The sequence below is a fragment of the Leptodactylus fuscus genome, chromosome 5 (genome assembly GCF_031893055.1).
Source record: "Leptodactylus fuscus isolate aLepFus1 chromosome 5, aLepFus1.hap2, whole genome shotgun sequence".
Lineage (NCBI taxonomy): Eukaryota > Metazoa > Chordata > Amphibia > Anura > Leptodactylidae > Leptodactylus > Leptodactylus fuscus.
This window is the reverse complement of record NC_134269.1, coordinates 126316627-126342231: the sequence shown is the minus strand read 5'-3', so window position 1 is coordinate 126342231 and position 25605 is coordinate 126316627. Positions and strand designations below refer to the sequence as shown.

The 25605-nt window shown below is 39.6% G+C and overlaps 1 protein-coding gene and 1 pseudogene across 1 annotated transcript in view; both read right to left on the bottom strand.

The window, feature by feature from the left end:
• Positions 1 to 25605, bottom strand: part of GRM8 (glutamate metabotropic receptor 8) — a 744367-nt gene that overhangs the window by 684099 nt on the left and 34663 nt on the right. The gene's annotated exons all lie outside the window — the stretch shown is intronic.
• Positions 20633 to 20774, bottom strand: LOC142205428 (small nucleolar RNA SNORA17; annotated as a pseudogene).

The window sequence follows — 25605 nt, the reverse complement described above, 5'->3', positions numbered from 1 at the left end:
TTAATTGTTTTACAATAAAAAGAACCTGCCTCCCAATACTGCATCTGATTCAAGACCCACCAGTGAGCGCGAACCTGTTTTTCTATGGGGAGATGAAGGGATGTATTGAGGGTCAGGTTATGGACAGTCTTGTATGTCATATTTAATATCGTTAGCTAAATTCACTAGACAATGGGCAGTCAGTCAAGGAACTGGTTGAAGGGACAAGCAGAGGTGGAACAAGGAGAGAGACAGACTAACTAGGCAACAGTTTTCCCCTATTACACTCTCATGAGTGAAGTTCAGCTGAGATATGAGGGATCCTGACATGTAGAGCTGCTTTAGCTGTCACTGTGCCTGAGAAGAGAAAATGCAGCAGTCACCAGTGATTTTTCCTTCACTAACAATATAATGACTCTGCAGGGTAAAAAAAAAACAAAACTTTTTGACTCCTTCACAAATAGAGTGACCATTATGTTCCCTACATCTATTGTGCTAGCAGAATGACATCTACAGCAGCTCCACTGTGTAAGAACCATAGTCAATGGTGCAGTTATTATAAGGGCAATATGGATGCAAATTATGTGAATGACTTTAGTAGTGTATAGCAAGTTTACTAATAAACTACATAATAGAGAAAATACACTGTCTACAAAGAGTGATTCAATGCAGAGGTGTTGTACCCTTCCTTACAAAACGATAGTGCCAAACTTTTATGCTAGACCACCATATATGTTGAACTGACCATATCTACACAATATAAAATAATCTTCATAACCATAAAACCGTAATTTAAAAAACTGTCAAATCATATAATCGTTTTCTTACATTTACATCTAAAATGAAACTTTGAGACTAAACATTCTTATGCTAGATGAAGTAGAAATATGAATAATGCAAATGTCAGACAATACGTTAGAAAAAAGGGACTTAGACATATGATTTCCCCAATGATATCTGAATGAATGGGTCGGTAACATGTCCCCATTTAGTTAGATGTCAGAATAAGTTAACTAAAAAGTATTGCTATACCTGGAACCTGCTGTCATCTACTTGATATCTCTTTCAATATCATTGTCATTGCGCTTAAAACATTAGATTTTTAAAGATCCAAGGGAATCTGTTTTATTCGTTCATGCTGCACAGTGCTAAGCTATTGTATGTATACTATACACTATGTTCCTTGTCTGCTGATTTTGGATGCTCCATAAACTCTTATGAAACGCGTTTCAATACAATTTTTAATGAAAAGCCAGCACCACAGGGAATTTCCATCAAAAGCTGACAGAACTAAATTCACCATGGCTTCATGGGGTTTACAACAGGAAAAAGAAAAATAAAGCATGATCTCTACGCACATTGGGTCACGAGAGTAGCTGGCTAGTCTAGTCCAAAATTTTAATACTGAATAATTTATAACTTTGAGAACGAAATTCAATCTGTTCCTTAAGATTTGATATTTTTTTTCCAAAAAAAATTTTCCGGAATATATCAGCAATATTATTTTGATCAGACTCTTAATTCATATATGCAGGTGCGTACACATAAAAAAATGGATGATAAAGATAATAGTAATAATAGAAAGGCTCTTACTTGGATGAGAATAGAATAGGATATAACTGTAAATTATAGCGCGAGAAATAAAAAAAATAAAAAACACAGTTCTGTGTTAAACGTTAGTTCAATTTAGAATGAGATGTAATTTAGTGAAAAGGAACTGTAACCCATGACCCCCTGCCCGCTGTACGTTTAAAGTTCAGGAAAGAAGTAACAAGGTAATGAAAGCAAAATGACTTTGGGAAGCCAACTCCGAACATCTGACAAGTCCAACATTTTCTTGAAGACAAGTAATTACCTCTACAAGAATCCTCATCTCTTTAGTGTCCTTACAAATTAAACCCATGATTTCCAATAAAGTGTGAAAAGAACCTAAAAGACAAGGTGATATAGGTCCAAAGAGAACATTTTCCTACTCAGGAAGTCTCATTTTTATATGTTCCATAAATTTTCGAAAGTGTCGATTATTCCTTTACTGTAATTGTAATGCCTTATTGTGACACCCAATGAAAAGCACAAAAACCGTATGAACTAAATTTATATTATCTTAATGCTGGACTAAACAAAAAGAGACAAACAAGGGTCACACCTCCGAATCATGGAATCAAATCCAAACAAGCTTATTGAACAATTTCATAGGGACATAGATATAAAAAATGCACATAGTAAGTACCAAAAAACATGGCTAATACTCTATCGTTGGCTCTATATATTAGCTGCTCTGACAGCGACTTATCTACAAGTTGACATCCAACTGGCCGATCTTTATCTTCCTCAAAATCTGCCATTGAAGAAGAAGGAAGGTCCCTACATACGAGACATTAGGCCCGTTCTGATGATAACAGCTGATTCAGCCAATTCATGTGTATACACAGCTTAACTATTAAGGGTTCTTGGTCAACTTTACACATCTAGTCAATTGGTTGGTTTGTAATTGAAAAAATAAATCTGGAATTGATAAAATAAAAGCAACTCTTAGAAATCAAATCTTTTAATGCTGCAAAGATCTTTCAAACACTTAACTGTGAAGCTGAACTGCTAAAATACAGTTTCAAAGTGATAACAGGATTAGGAAAGTCAAGATAAGATAATACTCTAGTTTATCCTTAGATTCCATGTGTATGATTACATATTTAACACTGCGTTATCAGAGAATACACTGTCAAACCTATTCCTTTTGCCTTGAGGACATTGATCCAAGTAGCATAAATGCCACGGCAAAAAACGCAGTGTTTTACAGTACCTGTAAAGTGGATGAGATTCTGGTTAATCCCATCCACATACTACAGAAAAATATCCACAACGGACATGCTCAGATTTCAAAAAATCATGTCAATTATACCTATACAAATGCTGGTGGATTCCGCATAGGTATAATAGAAACAGAAAGTCCGCAGGGGAAATCTTCTGCAAAAAGCACTGCGGTAAAAATGCAATATGTTTCTGCCACGGTTTTTCCCGCAAAGTTTTTTGGCTGCAGCTCTCTATATGGGGTCTTAGCCTAAAGGGGTTTTCCATATACAGGTTTACATAAAGTACTGGGGAAGTTATACAATAATAATTAATGTTATGAAAATGTATGACTTCTACATAAGTCATTCTTTGGCACATATCAGATGGCTGTGGCGATGCCTCTCTCCTTGATTCCAGACATGCTCTCGGTCAATGGCCCTCGTAATCTTTGGTCCAAATTCAATGGAATTCCCCTGTCGTCCATCCCAACGACCAATCGCTTTCAGACAGATGTCCGACTCTCAAAACCCATAAACCTACCCACTCTGAGTATACTGCACTGGAAACATCTTTTCCACATAGCCTCGCTTTTTCATGCTAGATTTACGATGCGGCAGGAATCCACCAACTTCGAAAAATTTATTCAAGCTCCCCTTCCCAAATTACGGAAAATAGCTCACATCCTTCACATGTATGTAGAGAAAAGAGACCTAACTAGGCCCACCTTTATAGTCTCTTGGGAACGAGAACTCTGTCTCTCCTTAACAGAGGACCAAGTCAAACGATTTTGACAACATCACATAGGTTCTCCTCCTGTGTGAGACTGCAGGAGAATCATTACAAGCTTTTGACACAGTGGTGCAGGGTGATTGCATGTATATAACTTAGCGGATAGTAATCTTTGCTAGCATTGCGGTCAAGGAGTTGGCTCTCTTTCTCACATCTGGTGGTCCTGTCCTGTCCTAAACACGTACAGGAAGTCAGAGGAATCCACCCTGGGGGTAATACTCAGATCGAATTTCCAAATCTCTTTCTCCCAAATAGCACTTGCTCTTCCTGACACCCATCTGACTCCCTCCAAGTGTGACTTGGTGACCCACCTGCTTGCAGCAATGAAGTTCCTTGTTCCTCAGAGATGGTTGCTGACTAGAGTTGAGTGATCAGGATTGAAAAAGATTGGATCCCGATCGGCGATCGAGTAAATTTCACGATCACGATCAGGTTCCGATCCCACCTAAAAAAGAATCGGGAATGGAATTCCGATCCTGATTGCTCACCCCCATTTACCTGCACAGAACCGCTGCCACTCCCTGGAGCTCCGGGTCGTTGTTCTCTCCTCTCCTCTCTCTCTTCTCATGCCGGCAGAGCGCTGTGCACACCACCGCCTCCCTAGGCTAGTGTTACTGCTGGGAGTAGGCACTCACGTCTCCCCACCCTGTACTCGCCCACACTCTCCTAAACCACAACAAGCCCCGCCTTCTCACAGCATCAGTCACACTAGCTTGTGAGGCGGGGGCGCGCACAGCGCTATGCCGGTGTGCGAAGATGAGAGGAGAGAACAACGGAGCTCCGGGGAGCAGCGTACACACCGGGAGAAGAGGCAGCAGTTCTGTGCAGGTAAGTAGGGGGACTAAGTAGCCGGCTGATTTTTTAATCACTACACAGCGTGGAGGCTTCAATTTTTGGTCTTCACGCTGTGTAGTGAACAGGATCATTTTTAACATCCGATCTTTGATTATTAAAAAAAATCCCATTGACTTACATTGATCAGGATCGGGTTCGAATGGAAAATGATCAGAAATTGGATTTTAAAATCGATCCTGAAATCTCAAGATCAGCTCAACTCTATTGCTGACCACCGCTCCTACTCTTTTCGAATAGGTTACTAGGGTCAACCACATCTGTAGGTTTGAGGAGCTTTCTAGTTGGGACTTGGGTAAGTGCAGCAGTTTTGTCAAGATCTGGAACCCATGCGGGGCCACACGGTGGCTCAGTGGTTAGCACTGCAGCCTTGCAGCACTGGAGGCCTGGTGTTCAAATCCCGCCAAGAGCAAAAACCATCTGCAAGGAGTTTGTATAAACTCCATTTTGTAGACTATATAAAAAATGTAGGATCACAGCGGAATAATTTATTCTGGGGTCCCTGCTACAGTTGGCATGAAGAAAGTCAGACATTTTTGTGCGTGTTCATTTTTGCTCAACAATTTACAACTTTTTAATATTTTGCCCAGCACTTGCCACTTTTCTAAAATGTTGATGCAACTTTTGCAGAAGGGAAGTGACCTTCCAGGATACACATACTTTTCTATAATTTATGCCAGAAACTGATGAGAATTCTAGCTTATTTCTATGCCAATCCCTAGGTGGTTTACAATTGAGTTTCCAACACACTGAGTGCCAAATATAGACCTAATTTATGAGCCTATTAATAAGTTAGGCAGTGCAAGTCTGGTATAGGAAATCCTAGCCCTAACATTTACCCTATTGAGTTTTGCCAAACTTGCATCAATAATCATTAAAGATATTCCAAAAAGTTTATATATATATATATATATATATATATATTAAATATAATAAAAGTTATTTTTTCACAGACTATTTTGTAATTATTGTTACAATGACTTGTTTTCATTTGCTTTCCTAAATTTGAGTGTACTTCTGTGATTTAATGCAGTCTTAAGAATGGTGACACATTGCATCTCTCTGCACATACAGATGACTTATTAATCATCCCTTACAGAAGTCTAGTAAAATTGAATGAGCAAACACCGCTGTAGGGTCTAGATAGAGATGAATGTTTATGATGGTTGAAGCGGTTTAAGACAAAATGGATCCTCGAGAAGGCATTTTATATGGTACGGCTGGGTCATATTTCACTTCATTTTCAGGATGCTTTGAACTCTGTCACTCTAACTTCTCTCTGTCACTTCTCCTCAGCTGAGAAATAGCCTAATTCTGCAAAATAAATATATAATCCATCAATGGTAGTGATTTTTTTTGTAGGCTTCCCTGATTTTGAGTTATGATACATAAGGAATAACATAAATAGTCTCTACATATATCCTAAGACGCCGAATGCAATCTCGCCGTGTGTGGCAGATGACGCGTGCAGCACGCTGTTGCTGAAATTGAAATATCAATTTCGGATTAGCCTGTAGATAGGCAGCAAGTAGAAAGTGTCATATGCTGCTTACATGTCTGCAGATAGCAAGGCGTTATAGTGACAAATCTATGGCTCATTAATAAGAATATTGCTATACATAAGCAAAGTATGCAATATAAACCATTGTGAGTTTTTATGTTCCCATCAGCTTGGGTTACAGTGAACAGCAAGAAATATTACCTTCACTTCTAGGAAACAATGAATGCATCTCAAAAAATTCAATACATGAGGGAGGGTGTTATTCTGCCATGTCTCTCCATATTGAAGTCATTTATTCATGTTTCGGAGGCAATTACCACAAAGTTGGAAGCAAACTATGTATCTCTGAACACTGAAAATAAGAGTTTTATGTGTTTTCATTCCATCAAAGCTTTACATCCCTTGGAGTAAATATTTGCTAAATAAACTGCACCTCATTGAATTCACAGTAACCCAGGGAATTCGGATTTTATTTTATGATACAAAGTAAAATATTAAAGCCTCCACTATATCTTCCACCAATTATCATTGCAGTGATGTTTTAATTATATCACTGCAGGAAAACAATGCAGAATGCACCAAACAGTGGTACGTCCTGCTGAGAGCTGAGAGATTAGGGCAGTGTGAATAATGGCATAGGGAGAAAGAGAATTTCAAGATGCAATATTAACTAATCCAGGTGAAACACACATATCTATCTATCTATCTATCTATCTATCTATCTATCTATCTATCTATCTATCTATCTATCTAAACTAGTGTATATATATGTTTCATCAGCACATACTACAGCCAGTTCTTACTGAAGCCATCAAGAAGGATGTATAAATGATCTGAGGAGGGAAATTCAGTAGTGCAAAGCCATCAATACTACCCCAAAGAGATTAGGATGAACACAATACAATCACATTTTCTCCCTCTGCTCCTTCTAATAAAGGCTACAATCCATTATTAATTGTGAACCATAGCGGTGCAGTAACTCAGAGAAGGTTGAGTATGACTGAATAATAAATACATTCATTCTCACATATGTATATACCCTGAAGGGTCACTTTATTAGAAATACCCATCTAGTAGTGCCTCAGGGTTGTTTCCTCCTTCAGAACTGCAGCAATGTCTCATGAAATACATAGATATCATTAACAGGTATTCAGGGAACCAAGGTTGTGCCAAGAAAACTTGAGTTGTTATCCCTGACAAGTTAGTTGAAGCGCCAGTTTTGAATTTGGCTGCAATGTGCTCGACTTTGCACTAACTGAAGGATGATTTTTCAGATTCCCCGCATCATTTGTCAAGAAGTTGTTTACACCCACAGGATCTCCCTTCTCTGGATGTTTTTCCTCAGTCTCACCACTCTCTATATACACATGACAATATTGCACAAGAAAACAAGTCTGGCTGCTGTGTAATATGGCCCCAGCTAATGTACCACCAATGACCATGCTTCATTCAAGGTTGCTCACATTGCTCAATTTTCTCATTCTAACCTAATTTTGCACTGACACTGATCCCTAGAACACTTGCTTACTTGATTTCCTGCTGTACACCCAGTGCCTAATTTCCATATAGGAAGGGCTAAGACCCCACGTAGCGTCTCTCAATGCCCTTCATAGAAAGTCCACATTGGTTTCCTCTGTGGACTTTCTGTTTCAATTTTACCTATAGGGAAACCACTGAGGTTTCCATAGGTATTATTGACATGCATTCCATTTTCATAGTCGCGATGGTTTTGGAAATTGTGGCATGTCCGTTACGCATTTTTTTCCACTATGTTGGGATAGAATTCTCTAGAATCCCATCCACTTTACTGTGACTATAATTTTTTTTTTTTTTTCCACAGTGTTTATGCCACGTGGGGCCCCAACCTAAAGCAGGTTTCCATTAGTTGAGCTCAAACTAATTCTAACAGGTGTTTGAGATTGATTTCAGTAATCGAAAGAAACCTGAGACACAAAATCAGCCATCAGCTTAATTGAAAAGTAAAAAATTCAAGTGTGATTTGGCATGTGAGGTATATATACCTTTAATTTCAAACAGAGTCATGAGAAAAATTGTATCACGTAGAACTCAATTGCATGACTAATTCCATAGTGTCCTCCACTAAAATAGAGAGGAACCATACAGCAGTAAATAAAATGCCTACAGATCCAAAATATGGAAAGCACCTAAGAATTGTGCAGTAGTTGTACGAGAATGTAGCATGCACTAGTGGTGGCCATTCCTGAAGATTTTGAAGTCTCTTGCTTACTTAATTGGCACTAGCTTAGTTCTTTACGATATTTTTGATTATTACTACTTTCCTAATTACTATGACAATCGTAAACAAATTTAATAGATTATAATCAAAGGTCTTCACAAGTAATGAAAGTCTTACTCATTGCCGCGAGACATAGTTTTAAAGATATTCGCACCTTGGCATTGAATGCTTGTTTTTGTTCATCTGACTAAAGCAAAATTAAAAGAAGTCTATTATTAAGAAACTCAATTTGAAAGTAATCAGACAGTGAATTAGCCTTTATAAAGTCGATTCCAGGCATTTCTTTATTAGCAAGAGCCTCCCAGTAATTTTGTAAAAAAAAAAGCTTTTTATCCGTATGCTAATTAGCTCCACGGAGTACAGGGGGTATTATCCCTGCGCCCCAAGTACAGCCGCGTAATCTTCTTTTGAATGCCTTTTCCCTGTGATGGGGAGTAAAGTGGCGCTGATTCTGCCACGATAACTTGTGGAAGAATCAATGCTGATAAAAAGACTCCCATTAACTTCAATGGGTTCCATTTTCTGCGCAGAACACATTGAAATCAGTGGGTAAAAAAGCTTCATATTGATTTCAATGTGTTCCTAGCGGGAGTCTTTTTATCAGCGCTGATTCTGCCGCGAGTTATCGTGGTTTTCCATTGAAGACAAATTAAATGAACATAATAATACCAAAGAATTTGTGATTGCAATCATTTTCTGGAAGAAAATAAGTATTATCTGACAGAATTTCAGGGGTGCCAATACTTTTGGCCAACACTGTATATACTAGCATCTGCCTGCGACTTCGTCCACGTGTTGTTGTTAGCAACGACACGCGTATATGCATGCAATTGTTGCTGCCGAAGATCCGCCTGTGCCCGCGTCTCAGCTCTGCCACATCTCTGTATATGTGCAGTATACCTAGGTGTGCCCCGAACAGAGCAGGGAGGAGTCAGCAGCAGCAGCTTGTGCTATATAAACAGAAGACAGTGCACGAACAGATTTCCGGGTGCACGGAGAAGGCTCAGTAGCATATGAATAAAAATGGACTTATTCAAAATCTACTGAGACAATTTACATACAAAAAGTATGTGTGGAATAGCCTTTCTAGAAAACCTAGGCTCAGTCAGCAATGAACATGGTGAGCGCTTCCACCAGCAGGTCATTTCGGTGAAGGAGTCACTCTGTCAGGGTCGGTGAAGTGCAGCCATGTTGGCAGACTACTGTTGAACGCTTCAGCGTGATTTGTCAACTCATCAGTATAAGCGGATGTCCACAGCCAAGAAATTTAAACCATGAACATGTTTAACGAATTTTTATGTATAATCAAGTTTTATTAAGGGATTTGTTTTATAAACAAGGGAGATAGGGAAACAAGTTTAACAAATTTTTGCACATATTTTACAGATATTAGAATTCAAACCAAATTTTTGATTATCATATAATTATGTATGTTATATAGCATTTCAGTAGCTATAGCCACGTTCATGTTTACGTTTAAAATTAATGTAGCCATGACTTTTAAAATACAAGTTGTTGTGCAAAAATTACATTTCTTATGTTTTGAAGTAATTAATAGAAATTTAAAATGTTAGATCGTGGATATTTCAAGAATGGAGGGTGATACAGAAAAACGGTTTGCATATTCGAAATCAGCATGTTCAAATTGACTAAGATCAATTATTGTATACCAAGATATCCGCAGAAAGTTTTTTGTTGTTGTGTAGTGTAATCATAATAGCATGTTATTCTTTAGATATGAGGCAAAGGTAGAGACAAATAGAGGGTTACATTTGCAAACATCACATTTAGACAAACCATATAGCATGTCACCTACAATGTATCTAACAGCACTAAAGCCATGAAATGTGTTCTTTGCTGTGCACATGAATATAGTATATTCTGAGTACTTTATCACTCATATATGTAGTTTTGAAAAACTCCAGATACATGTATATACATTTGTTTGAGTGATAGATACAGCTCTTACTAGAAGCTGTTCTTTTATAATCTTAAGGTCAAGTGCTGTAAATCATTTGAATGTATGGATAATGTATGAAAATATTTCTGTATTATGCATTTTCTATCAACATTATGAGAAATACATCCCAGGTACATGTTACACTGGATGGGAACAGTTATGAGTCGGAGGCTGAAGTGCGGATCAAAAAGGAAATGCTATGCAAGCAAAAAAATACTATAGAGCCTTTTGCGCTTCATGTGTCTTTGTATGATGCTCCACATGATGCTATACTATTAATCTATTTTACCCTGCAGAAGAATATTTTATACAATATTTGATGCAGCATGCTACAATTCTTTGTGTCTCAAAAATTTACTGAAATTTTAAGCCTACCATTTTTGTCCTGAGATGTTACTCCGCTGTTTAAATCACCCCCATCCTGAAGTGAATTTGCAACAATTTTTGCAACTTTTTTTTTATGTTGGTTGCCTTTTCACAATTGTTTAGTCAAATATTGGTATAAATGATGTACAACACATGTAGATATATCGAATCTAAACAACCTACGGCAAAGCTAAAGTCATTTAGCAATATCTGAGGCATCTGGATGGTGAAAGGTATTCCATGTATAAATTTACTTATTTTATGAAATAATGTAATTTCCTTTTCTTCTGAACTGAACATCATTTGTACGGCTATAAAATATATATTTCATAAGGTATGTATGCCAAGCGCTTCAAAATAATCATCCTAATAAAATAAAAAGAGTATGAATAAAAAATGCTGAAAAAGCTATTGCAATTTATACATTAAATAGGAGATCCACCAATGAAGGCAAAAAATGTAATCTGGTAGACCAAAGTCATTATAAGCGCATAAAAAAGCAAAGCTGCATTCACATCAATATTTGAGGCCTTAATTACCCGAATGTACATTAGTTATTTAGGCCTCTTAACAAAGACTTTCAATCTATTGCTTTGTTTACAGCTTGTTGATTTACAGTGTACACAAAGAAAGAACGTGTACCCAATAAATCCATTCGATTGCATTGCTTAGAACTTGTTGATTTACTATGAATGCAAATAATAATGATAGAGCAGATAGACAAAGAGAATGGTAAAATAGACGAGGCATTACACAGGAATAGGAATGTGAATTCTAAAACAACTCACAAAGCTATCCAGCTTCATGTCATAATATTTTAGAGATACAGAACCTTGTAGGTCCTCTCAATTTGAAAAAATCTCTACCTGTAGTCTTTGAACAGGACAATCTTTTTTGGTCATGAGATGATCACACAAATAGGTACAGTGAGACTTCATGCAGATGGCGATAGAGGTGCATACGTCTTGTGCTGTACTTTCAGTAACCTCTGATATTACACAGAGGCATACAAGGCCTTATATATAAATTCAATAGAAATTACCAAGCCATTCTTTCAGACTTTGTATGTACAGATACATTATCCTTACGGAGCCTGCACAGGGGCTGTGAAGCTCTGGAATAGAAAGCCATATAAGCTCCATGCCAAAGTTCATAAACCCATAAAGGGAGTCTGCCACTAGAAACCAGTATATCAACCCAGCCCTGCAGATAGATAGGTTAGGGTCACCCAATCAAATTTATTTATCCCCTAGTGAAGTGGTGTGTCTGTGGCCTACATATCATTGTTTATATCAACCTGCAAATCTGCTCTTGGAACAATGCGGGCATTGTCATTGCTCCAAAATTTATTTGCATGATGACAAAAATGGCAATACCTTGGCGATGGAGGCAATGAGTCATAATGGGAAAACACTTCGTTTCAAGTTATCCTAACCTTATATGTGACTGGATTGATATGCTGGATTCTGGTGATAGACTCTCCATATAGCGGTCACCAACTAAGAGGAAGATGAGACTCCATGGACTGTTATATTTATCCACCCCACCTACCACCTCCAACCCCACCTTCCCATATAGCGGTCACCAACGAAAAGGAAGATGAAACTCCATGGACTGTTATAACCCAAACCACCCACCCCCCACCTCCTATACCCACCACTCACCCACCCGAAGCCAACTTCCCCCCCCCCCACCGCCCACTTTACTAGCTTTGGCAATGCCAAATACCCATTTGGACGTGCCAATAAAGCTTTTTTGATTTGATTTGATTTGTTAAAACCCATGACTCCAAAGCAAAATCTCAGGTTTCACTTCATAATGTGAAATTACTTTTATTATGGCGACTGGTTTTGTCCTTGTTTCCAGGTGTAGTATGTACCTTTGTTTATAGCAACCTTGGGTGCCTTCATAGGATTACTCTTCTGTGAATGAGACTTTTGACCTTTGACTATTTTACACTTAATGTGACTATTCGACCTGTGTATTTGATGCTGTTTTGTCTGTCTTATATGCTCTTGCTTTGTAACTTTCTATTTTTGGTCGCTGTTCAACTTAAATTGCTTTTCTTTTAAAAAGGTGGCATATATAACTCTCCTAAAAGGGCTACTTCATAGTGGTATACCGTTTTATTGATGTGTGATATGTTTTGCAATGTTATTTACTATCTTTGCACTTTCTCAGCTTTATACTGTTTGCTCAACAAAACCATTCCTATGCTGCTTTGAAAACAGGCTCGTGCTCAGTGGTCTCTAGATGGTAGAGGAGCTTAGCCATTGTAAGCTTATCCCAGCTTTTAGCTAGTATGTTTGGACTTGTTTCAGAGAGTCTGGAATTAGCCTTAGGTTAGTGCACTAGTTTGTGGGGAAGAGCCTTTAGTTTTCCATGCTATTTAGTGGTAGTTATGGCCACAATGGGCAGTCCCATATCACCAGACCCCTTTGATCACAAAAAAACCTTCCTGTAACTGATTCTAAGGGCTAGTTCACACGGAGATGCCGCAGTGCATATTCCTTCGCAGCTGCCACGATGCGATGCCGGTGTAGTACACGGCATCCCGTTGCGACTTTCTACTAAGGATTAGGGCCAAATGAATGGGTCTAGTCCGGAGGGTGCTGTCGCGAGGTGGACGCAAATCTGTGTCAGTCGCGGAATCTGCCTGAAGAAAGGGCAGCTCGCTTCTTTTTTTTCTAAATAGACCGCTATTGTGAGGGGGCGGATTATCACGTGGATTCAGCGCCAAAATCCGCCCCTTCTTGCCCCGTGTAAACGGGGCCTAAGTGAATATCACTGATGTACTGATAATCTTTAGTATCCATGGCCAGATCGCCAGGGTCACAAGAGTCTGAGGACTAGAAGAAGGAAGGAAGAACAAATGCTGCTTCTTTTTGTGTTTACAAAGTATCCAACATGAGGTCACTGTTTACTGTACATTAATGTGCCTTCATGTTGCTTTGTGACTGGAAGAAACCTGCTAAGTAGAGATGAGCGAACACTGTTCGGATCAGCCGATGCGAACACTGTTCGGATCAGCCGATCCGAACAGCACGCTCCCATAGAAATGAATGGAAGCACCTGTGACGCCAGCCGGCCGCCGGCAAAGTCAACATCACAGGTGCTTCCATTCATTTCTATGGGAGCGTGCTGTTCGGATCGGCTGATCCGAACAGTGTTCGCTCATCTCTACGGCTAAGGAACTGTACTGTAAGCATCACCTGTTTACCTGCCATACTGTCTCCTGTGCTTCATTCACACTCACCAACAAGTGTCAAGAACATTCTGAAACACCAGCATTCAGAAGACACACAAGAAGTACCCCTGGAGACCCTTTAACTTCATACAAGGGTGACCTCTTCATCACTGTGCCACTGTAGGCAGTAAGGTCATTTGGCTCCAAAGCCTCTGTGACCATAGGAGTGAGCCGTCACCCTCATGGGCCTTATGAACTTGCACTATTTCCATTGCAAATCCTTAATGTTATATATTAATTGTTGGGATGTTGTTATTTTACTATGAATTGTAGGGTGTCCTCATGTTGCTGCGAAGTCCTAGCCTTACTAATGTAATGATGCATGCTTTATTATTACTGTTTATTATGCAAGGAATAGGCTTTATTTGCTCAACCAGTTCAATAATCTGTTTTACTTTATGCTATGCTGATTTTGAGTTTATGATTTTTTTCCTTCTCATCCACATCTAAATTCACACTTCTGCTTGCCTTTAGTGCCATGTAATATGGGAGTTTGAATGAAAGAACTCTACTTACAGATATATACTCTTAGATCATATTCATCAAAGTGCATATAAACTCCAGACAGATTACAGAAACATGCTTTGGATATAAGAAGAGAAGAAAAGATTCTCTCATTATAATTACAAGACAAGTAACCCTAGGTAAATGTTTGGGGTGAGCTTAAAGCAATGCTATCATATGTGAATAGATGTGAAACCAAAGAACTTGCTATACATCACTATACATCACTTTTCTTCAGATTTACAGATTTCCTTGAGGTGCTCCATCATGATTGTACACCTATGGGCACAGATCAGAGCTGTTTTATTATGCTACATTTATGCACGTTTCATCTGGCGCACTTGAATTTCTGATGTCTGGACTGGTAAAAACCACACCAACTATAAAATGTAAGCTGGCTGTTTTCAGGAAGATTTATATTGCTCTCAGCCATTCTGCCGTCTGTTTTACTGTTCTCCTGTGGCACTTTTGGATTAATGTTCAGAGAGCATATGACCCTTACAGTATGTTGTTAACCCATTCTGGATTCTGGATTGACAGCTTATTATTAACGGCATCACTGGATGCCATGAAATATAGAACCAATGGTTACTTTGTCTTTTGTAAACATTTTGCTGTATAAAATGAAATGGCATTGCTTTAGGGTGTTGCAAATAACGTGTTATTGTCCATTGCTTGCATAGGGTACAGGTAAATGTCATACGTTGTATTATTGGAAACATTTGACAGCTCTAGAACATAATGCAAAACATTTCATTAACCTACATTTCCTGCACCTTAACATTATCATACTTAATATTGTGTTCTGCAGTCTTATTCTTTGAGAAAGATTAGTCACCACAGACACAAGATGTGCTAAATGGTGTCTCTCTCTAATAATGATATTAAATTATAGTTATGGACACGGGAAAGTTTATACTATAATCTACAGTCTCCCTTCGATCTTTTTTCATTTAGTTTATCGAGGAAATGGAGACGGAAATTCAATCCAAAGTATAGATGTGAAAGTTATAATATGCAAACTGTCTTAGATTATAGTGACACTTACTAATAAGATTTAATAATGAAATTTGTACCGATGGCCCAATTTCAGACGTTCTTGCAGATCCAGATGTTCCACTTTTATTCTGATACAGGCAGAAAGCTGGTTCAGGTCAATAGCTAAGCCAATGCTTCAAAATGGCAGACACAGAGACATGACTAGCCATTTAATGAACTAAGCCAGATAGCCAGCTCTCTTCAAGTATGTCACCAAAAAAAAGAGAGAACTGACTGTATCCCCTATGAGTAAGATTTAATCATCTGAAATGTGTAAGTCTGTGTTCACATCTGCGCTCTGAGAGCGCTCGGGGATTATGTTCTCCACTCCACTTGAAAAATGCAAAGAGAAAAGTCTTGCAAGCACTTCCACTGGTAACCGCTTTGTAAGCAGATTGGGTTTCCATTCTTTGGGTCCCCAAGTGGATCCGAAGAATGGAAATCCTAGCTCAAGTGTGAACTTAGTGTAAACCATACCATGGTGTCTGATTTGTTTGCTAGACTTATCCTCACCTTGTGCTGGTCTATTCATTGACTTTCCCAGCCTGTGTCAGAACAATAGCAGAAGTGCAGATTAAGGACCTTCGCTAAAATTGGGCTATTATTGCAGTTTTCACACAAACTATATTAGAAGGTTTTATTACTTGGACAGTACTTTCATAAACAACCAAAGAAATGTTTATATCCCCAAACAACTCCTTTAACCAATTTAAAGAGTCCCACCACAAGTTTGATATATTGTAACAAGCAGTCTATCTATTTTTATTAAAGCAGTAATCAAAAAAAGGATACAAGTATCATGTATGAGATGCCAAGTAAGCAGTAATCCAAAACATGTAAGCAGATGCCTCTGTCTCATATGTGAACAGTGGATCCCCCCATGTAGCCGCACATAGGGGAAGCTCTTCCCTCCAGAAACTTGGGTTTCCCCTTGCATGGAAAGAATGTGGAAAAAAAGAGTCCAAACTACACATCGTTCTCACTTTTCTCCTAATTAGGCCAAATGGGATTCCATTATTCTGCTTGATTGAAGAAACAGAAAGGTAGAAACCCCAATCACAACGGTTCTGCCATTTGATAAAAACAAAGGGTTCGTGATTGACTCCATTGATAGTAATGGGGTTAGTTTGGTATCTATTATGTCATTTTGCTGGATTCATCTACAACAGAGGAAACCTCCAGCAGACATGGTGACATAGCCTCAATTTGGCCAGTTCCTTTATCAGGAATGGGATTTCAGCAGGAATGGGATTGAAGATGACTTTTGCTTGAAGCTATCATCAGAAGAAGACCAAAAGTAACACCAATTCCAGGGTCAGAAAAGGTGCAAAGAAAATAAATTTGTGCTTACCAAGGCATCTCCTTAGTAGAATGCATTATTCAAAACCTCAACACAACACGTTTCAGGCTCATAATTGTCCCTTAATTGACTGTATATTAGGCAGTGTTGAAGCTGTAATTTTTTTTTAGGAAAATATGCTATATTTTGTCATGTTATTAACACAATATTTTTCTACTGACACGATTATATTATATTATATGCTAGTTGAAGAATATACAAAATAATGATGATAATAATGCAAATTACTATTATGATTATTTGCATTTCTATCTTGCATGGCAAGTTTCTGTTTTTGAGAAGGAAACATGAACATATTCTAATAAAAGAAGTGGCATTAGTTAAATCATTCTGTGTATAAGCACAAAAGGGCAAAAATCCAAGGACTGCTAAGAAAGATAATGGGGGTGATTAATCAAATGCACTTAATGGTAATGTAGATACCTGCCAAGGTTTTATTTTCCAGCTTATTTTGCTACCGATTTGTCAGGGAATTAGCAGGTCTATTTTCTGGTGACTTTTTCCAATTCCTGCATTTATTTTGGAGAGAACTGAATTAACTTAAAACGTGTCTAATGTATATACAGGAAGTATAGTATCAGTAACCTTGTAAAATTACCCTGTATTTTTTATAGTTCTATTATGATTTCTCCAAGAATTAAGTGAAAAATATTGGCACAGACAGCTCTTTTACTTTTTGCTGAAACGGGACTTTTTGAAGAAATCAATATTAATGCATGTATTGTGAAGCACAGTAGTGTTTTTTTTTTTTTTTGTTTTTTTTTTGCTATAGCCTATTGTTTTGTTATAAATGTGTATACTCAAAGTATAATACTGTAGTTCAATTTTCGAGTCACCCTGTTGACACTGTCAAGAAGAAAAGAAGGAATATATCTTGGTCCAGCTGGGAATTTGAAGGTCAAAATGACCAATGTTTCAGCAGATTTCAGTTACCACCAACCTGACATGTACTTTATTGTTGAGTAATTTGAGTTTATGGACTGAACCATTATTTGCAATTGCCTGATACACACTGTATTAACATGTAAATATGTGATATTTGGCTATTTTAAGAACTGTAGAAATTAAATGTAAATTGATTTTCATTTAAAGTATATTCATCACACCTAAGCAATGTACCCCAATGCAGGCATGGTCGCTGTCCATTAAAAGGAATAGGAGGTACATAAAGGACAGAGCAGGTTCACTCACCTGTCCCCTCTACTGGAATAAGCACCCCTCACTAGACATTATGACGCACAGTATGTGTCAATGTGCTATAGTAGTTTATGATGGAGAAAACAGTTTAATCAATAGATTTAAAGCTAAGTCACTAATTAAAAAGTGCCATAAAGCCGGCGACCTTGAGCAAAATCTTTTATTTACCGTTTCTAAACATTTTTCCAATAATTGTCTCTTCAGTCTCTTGCAGAACCTTACAATCCATTGAATTTTAAGGTTCAGAAACTGCATGCAATAGATGTACTTGTGTACTTGTGAATATATATATATATATATATATATATATATATATATATACTGTATATATATATATATATATATATATATATATCTTCAGGAGTGCCTCTGCAGCGTATACTTTACTTAACTCCTCTTTTGCCCTTCCACAACTCATTTCACGTGTAGTAGGTTACTATTTGATGTTAATATATTACTATGCTACCAGTGGCATAACTAGGAATGGCGGGACCCCGTGGCGAACTTTTGACATGGGCCCCCCCCCCCCCCGACACCAAAGATCTCGACCGAGTCCCTCCTACGCATTCCTGCGCGCTCTATTATGTTCCATAGTGGCCCCTGTACACAGTATTATACCCAATAGTGGCCCCTGCACACAGTATTATACCCAATAATGGCCCCTGCACACAGTATTATACCCAATAGTGTCCCCTGCACACAGTATTATACCCAATAGTGGCCCCTACAGGACTAAATACTGTCACGTCACCCGCTGACCGCTATACCAGGACAAATTGTGGATAAAAAATCTGGTCATGTGCATTACAATTTAGTAACTCCATGTGCCTCATATTAATAGCAGTTAACCCCATCATCTCCCTCACATTAACCCCTGTGTGCCTCACCATAAGGGTTACTGATATGTGAGAGACATGGAGGTAATAATAAAGTATCTTCATTATTATTACCCCCATATGTCTCACATATCAGTAACCCTTATGGTGAGGCACACAGGGGTTAATGTGAGGGAGATGATGGGGTTAACTGCTATTAATATGAGGCACATGGAGTTACTAAAACACAAGTAATCACCCCATATGCCTGACATTAATAAGTAACCCCAGTATGTACCTGTGTAGCTTTAGTTTCATTTTCCTTCTTCCTTTCTTCCTCCAGTGCAGGACGGCAGGAGCTCGGCAGGGATAAGCCCCGCCTCCTCCTCTCATTGGTGGGCAGAGGACAGCAGAGAAAGGGAGGGGGGAGAGAGGGAGAGCATCCTGAAGCGCTGACAGGAGCCAGAGCTGCAGCTCCTGTGTCTCAGCCGTTGCTGCAGCTTCGGGGCCCCCTGTTGGTGGAAAGTATTCCACCAACAGGGGGCCCCGATCATTATACTCGGGGGTCCGAAAAGACCTCTGAGAATAATGATAGCAGCGGTAGCAGCTGTCACCGGGCCCCTAATGCCCCGGGCCCTGTGGCAGCTGCTACCGCTGCTATGGTGGTAGTTACGCCACTGATGCTACTACAATATCTTTCTATGTAAGTAGTCTCTCAACTATCAAAAACAGGTGTAGGAAAGAAATGGCTGCAAAGGATTTTTAATAACATACAAGAACAGTAAGACCACAAACTTTGTGTTACTTGTGCTTTCTTTGAGACTTGCACTTTAAAACAGCAAGTATGAATTGCAATGAATTGCATTGTGCTAATGAATATATTGTAAAGTTTTTTTCAAGATCTTCATAGTAATGGCTTACTGCAGTGTCGCCTTAGGATAGGTCATAAATGTCTAATCCACGGGAGTTCGATTCTTGGCATCCCATCCAATCAGCTACTATGAAACCCCACAGCCACTGGAGGTACAGATATGTCCACCCTAAACTCTGCTACATTGTGGTTACAGACTCACAAAACCAATTTAGTACAATATAACAATATGTTAGAATTTCATAATACATCTGGGTGGGTGCATGTAGGCACGTATAGTATTTACAGATCACGTAATACATAACAATTTCTCACTTGGAAATACATTTTTAATATGCTCTTGTATCCAAGTATTGCTTAAAGATAGGTGATACTCTCAAGATTTGTTTTGTTTCAGCTTCAATTCAAGACCAAGATTCAGGTCAGATAGAACAAGTACGATATGAACCACACCTTAAAGTGGTTTAAAATATAGTTTGCAACTCTCTTAGAGCTCCTTTGTATCCAAATTCTAGCTCTCTAAGGCAAACACAGCAGAAATTATGTTGAAGTGAAAGTGAAATGTATATCTATGGAAAAATGAAGGATAAGCAGTGGATACAAACTCAAACTGTAACCACACACTGCACTGACACTTGCCTTAACACATTTCAACATTTAAAATGCTCCAAAATGATCCTTTTTTTGGGGGAAAAGATGCTACCCCTGTTTTTGTTTTTTTTTTTTTTGTTTTTTTTTTGGGGGGGGGGGTTATACAAACATGGCAGTTATTTTGCAAAAAGCTATGAACAGACAGACAAAATTAGATTATTGCAATGAAAGGGTTTACTGTCAGTTACTGACTATGAACCTACCCTATCACTTGATGAATTCTATCACTAAACTAATCTGTGTAATTGATTGAGTCCCTAAATTCTATTCCTCTAACTATTACTGGAATTCCTGTTGTTTTTCTGGACTGTGCTAGCCTGAGAGATGGACCACAGATCTATTTGCATGTCCAGCATTTACAGCTACTGAAGGCTGGTCACAAGTGTAAAAAACTTTTATACTCCATATGACATTAGCACTGTAAGGTCCACCTATTGATTTCTATTGGTTGAGAAACTGTCAAGTGTTGTTACATTGTCACAGTAACTCACAGACAGAGTCTGAGTCATTGCACACTTGTCTCCTCTGTATTTTCTAGTGAAACACATGGCAGCAACCATTTTTGTTCCTCTAAAGTGAATAGCCATTAGAAATATTCGTGTTGAATCTGGTTCATGACAAAGTGGTTCTGCTATCACTAGTATTGCTGTTATATACATGTCATGGCATCTCCTGTTGTTTTAATCCCTTATCAGAACACCTACTACCAGTGTCCAGTTGCTTTGGATGCTTCAATTGAAAAATGATGTTTTGCATGGCCCCATGGTTTTTGACAGAATATCATTAAAGTATTGTCATCACAATCATTGGATGTTTGCTAAACAATACCTTAGATTTCAATGTTGTTCACAATCAAATACAATATTTAGCTGGAAAGTGTCTTTATAGTTCTACAGCCTTACACAATGTATGTAAAAGGAGTATTCCCAACTGACTTGCTGAGCAACCTGTATGCTGTATGCTCTCTTCACTTCCTGCTTTTCTTGGTACATTGGTGGGCAGGGTTTGCTATCTCTCTTTATAGCATTATGTTTGCAGTCAGTAATGAGGGATTGGTTGTACATAAATTACCACAGTATCACTGGAAGATGCACAATATGAAGCTGATTTAGCAGAGCTGGATTTGATTACAATAAGCTCCGTTTTAGGTCTGTGTTTACATACAGAGGTGCCGGACTCCCTATCTCACCCCTTATCAGCCAAATTCAATTAAACCAACTGATAACTGTAAGAGCAGGAGACATACGTCTCAGAAATACAAGCACGGATCACTCACTTTCCCCCTCCCCTATCTGAGAGCAGGAGCTACATTACTTGTCTGTGGCAGAGAGATACACAGCTCAGAAATACAAGCTCAGCCCCCCCCCCTCCCTAAGAGCAGGGACCTACCTCACTTGTGGACCGAGGAGATAAGCTCATCATCAGGCCCATGGTTAGGGAAACACAGTGTAAACAATGAAGTGAATAAATTAAGATAGTGTTAGGATCGGGTCTCGCAGGGTTCCATCATGGCGCACAGCGCCACCTGCGGGCTAATCCGAACCTCGCCCTCGGCGTTGTGCAATAGGATGTCTGGAGTCTAAGTCCAGTTTTCGGCCCACTGAGCATGCTCAGGCATTTTGGAGCCGCTCAGAGGCTAAGTGCCATTCTCTCCCTACTGAGCATGCTCAGGCATTTTGGCTCCGCTCTGAGGCTAAGTCCCAGTTTGGCCTTACTGAGCATGATCAGTGATGTTATGCCACCACCCTGTTGGGCGGGGATTAGCTTTTAAAAAGTGTGAGCCGACGCCCGCCCAGTGCTCACACTTTGCTTAACATATGTTGAGACAGGAAGTTAGGGCCAGGTTCCTGTCAATTCTAGGAGCTGAGTAGGGATCCAGCTAGAATCCCTTGGAGCTGCCCTTTGAAACCAGTTTACCCATTCCTAGCTCAATTGCTTTGTATCTCCTTTAAAGTTAGGAGTTTGTTTTGTGACTGACCAGGAGTGAAGCTAACTCCTGGCAGCCTTGTGTGTTTGCAGTAGAGTGAAGCACAGGCTAAGGCCTGGTTCTCCTGCTGTATAGCAGGGGCTCCTGGCAAAGCTTCACTTGCTCAACTAGTATACTTTAGCACGCTCTCCCAGTGTCGTTTAACTGAGGAGACTCTGTTTCCGCCTGTTCACATTTGTGTTGCACAACATCACTGCCAGTGCAGTTCAACTGGTGGTGCATAATTAAGACTAACGGCTGCCCATCTGGGCCTGTGGACCTTGCCACAGTGCTCTGCGGCTTAGCGGTTCTGGTTGTGTTTATTATTATTTTATATATACACAGAGAACCGTAACAGATAGCGGCTAAACAAAGTAGTTCTGATAAAGCAATGTATTTAGGAAAAGTCTTAAATCCACATAAACTAGCAGTATAGATAGGATTCCTGAGATGGCACAACCCCTTTAACCGGTTAAGGACCGCTGGCCGTAAATTTACGGCCAGCAGTCCTGGTCTCTAAGACCAGCCGATAGTAAATTTACGGCCGGTCTTCAGAGACTCACTAGGCAGGGGGTGGGGCAGGGGGAGGGCAGGTATTAGGTGTTACTGACACCTAACCACCCCCTCAACAACGTTCAGTCGGACTCAGTTCCGACTGAACGCTTTAACCCTTTCGATCCTGCCGTGAAACATCACGGCGCGATCGAAAGGGATCCGCCGCAGATTGAAGCTGATCGGCACCCCCCCGCGGCGAGATCGGGGGGTGCCGATGTCAGTAGAAGGTAGTCTGGGGTCTGGCCAGTGACCCCAGACTACCGGAGCCCCCACATACCTGGTTGATCCTGCCGACCGATGGAGGAAGTGAGCGATGTGTCTCACTTCCTCTGCTGCTTGCAGGACACGAGCAGGCTCATGTCCTGCTCGTGTCTTGCAAGCTACTATACAGAATCAGTTGGTGCTTTCATCAAAGCATCAACTGATTCAAGTGTCCTAAATGGACACATGAAAAAGTTAAAAAAAAAAAAAAAAAAAGTAATAAAGTTATAAAGCCCAAAAATCCCTTTTTCTCTATACAAAATGAATTATATAAAAAAAGGTACTAAAAATTAATAAAAACAATGCATATTTGGTATCGCCGCGTCCGTAACAACCTGTACAATAAAACTGAAATAATATTTAATGTATACGGTGTACATCTGAAAAAAAAAATGGAAAAAACCCGCCGGAAGTAATGATTTTTCACCATATCACCTTACAAAATATGCTATAAAAAGTGATCAAAAAATCATATGCACCCCACAACAGTACCAATAAAAAGCGCAGGTTGTCCCGCAAAAAATAAGCCCTCAACCAACACTGTCAACCGAAAAATAAAAATGTTACGCCTCTCAGAAGATGGCGATGCAAAAATCACTGATTTATGTCCCCAAATGTGTTTTTGTTCTGCAGAATTAGTATCGCATAAAAAAATACTATAAATGAGGTATCGCCGTAACCGTACTGACCCGCAGAATAAAGGCTACATGTTACTTATACTGTACGCTGCATGGTGCAAAATTTAAAGGGTACAACTCAATGCCAGGATTGATTTTTTTTTTTTTTTTAAATCCAGCAAGAAAGAGTTAATAAAATGTATTCAGTATGTTGTAGGCACCCAAAAATGGTGTCATTACAAAATACATCACATCCCGCAAACAACAAGCCCTTATATGGCCACGTCACCAAAAGAATAAAGAAAATATAGCATCTACCAATGTGAAGACAAAAAACCCCAAAATCGCCAAATTATTAGAATACAACTGGCGGCGTCAGGAAGGGAATGTATAAGCAGTGTGAGCGAATATCAGGGGACACCCCAGATTTACAGCTTATGAGGGAACAGACACCAGAAGTGACCCCCAAAGTGACCCCCAGAGTGACTCCCCCAATCATAGGAGCTACTGGGACATAGTAGGGAATTTGGTGTCTGCAATGTTTTCCGCACCGCTTATACATTCCCTCTTCGCCATCCGCTGTGCAGTCACGTCCGGATACTAATACTCACTACACCCCCTGAGAAATTCTTTGAGGGGTGCAGTTTTCAAAATGGGGTCACTCCTTTGGGGAATCCACTTTTCTGGTACCTTTACAGGCTCTACAAACATGACATGGCGTCCAGATACCAAACATCTGAATCTGTACTCCAAAAGCCTCATCGCGCTCCTTCCCTTCTGCGCCCTGCTGTGCGCCCAAACTGCAGTTTATGCCACATGTATGCCACATGTATGACACTGGTGTACCCCGGATAACGGACGTAATGTCATATGTGGTAATAAACTGATATTAGGGCACAGCCAGACACAGAAGGGTTATTGGGTTTTTGGAGCGCAGACGGTTTGGTTTTTGGATGCCATGACACTTTTGCACAGCTGAAACGCCAGTAAAGTGGAATCCCCTGATATGAGACCCTATTTTGGAAACTACACCCCTGAAGGATTTATCCAGGGGTACAGACAGCATTTTTAACCCCCAAGTTTTGCTATAACTTATTATCCATAAATGAATACGAAGCTGATTGTGAGAGGTGAAAATGACCATTTTTCCAGGAACCCGTCATTTCAGTGCGTAATATGTTGTGTCCGACTTGTATCAGAGATGAACGCTCTGAAAGCTGTTGTGCCCAGGATACCACCCGCTTACCAGTTTTTGGAGTGTCTCTGCTGACATAAGTTGGGCACAACATATCGGGTACTGAAATGGCGAATCTCTGGAAATTTTTCATTTTTAACTTCTCATTATCAGTTGCGATTTCATTTCTGGAAACTAAATAAATGCAACACTCAAGGGTTAAAAATTCTCGCTACTCCATTTGATAAATCCCATCAGTGGGCTAGTGTCCAAAATAGGGTGACATGTCTGCGGATTCCACTTTATTGACAATTCAGGGGCTTTGCAAAAGTGACGTCCAAAAACCAAACTGTGCTCCAGAAACCAAAATAGCGCTCCTTCCCTTCTGCGCCCTGCTGTGTGCCCAAACTACAGTTTATGACACATGTATGACACTGGTGTACCCGGGATAACGGACGTAATGTCATATGTGGGTATAAACTGATATTAGGGCACATGTATGACACTGGTGTACCCGGGATAACGTACGTAATGTCATAAGTGGTTATAAACTGATATTAGGGCACAGACGGACACAGAAGGGTTATTGGGTTTTTGGAGCACAGATGGTTTGGTTTTTGGATGCCATGACACTTTTGCAGAGACGCTAAACTTGCCCCTACAAAATGGGGTTTACAGTTACCTCCAGGTCTCTCCAAAAGGAACATGGCCCCCAGAAAGTCCCTCTAAATCTGTACCCCAAAAGCTAAAAAGCGCAGTGCTCCTTCCCTTCTGAGCCCTGCTGTGTACCCAAGCAGCAGTTTACACCCACATATATATTTTTTTGCCCCTCGGGATGGCCCCTTAATAGTTTTA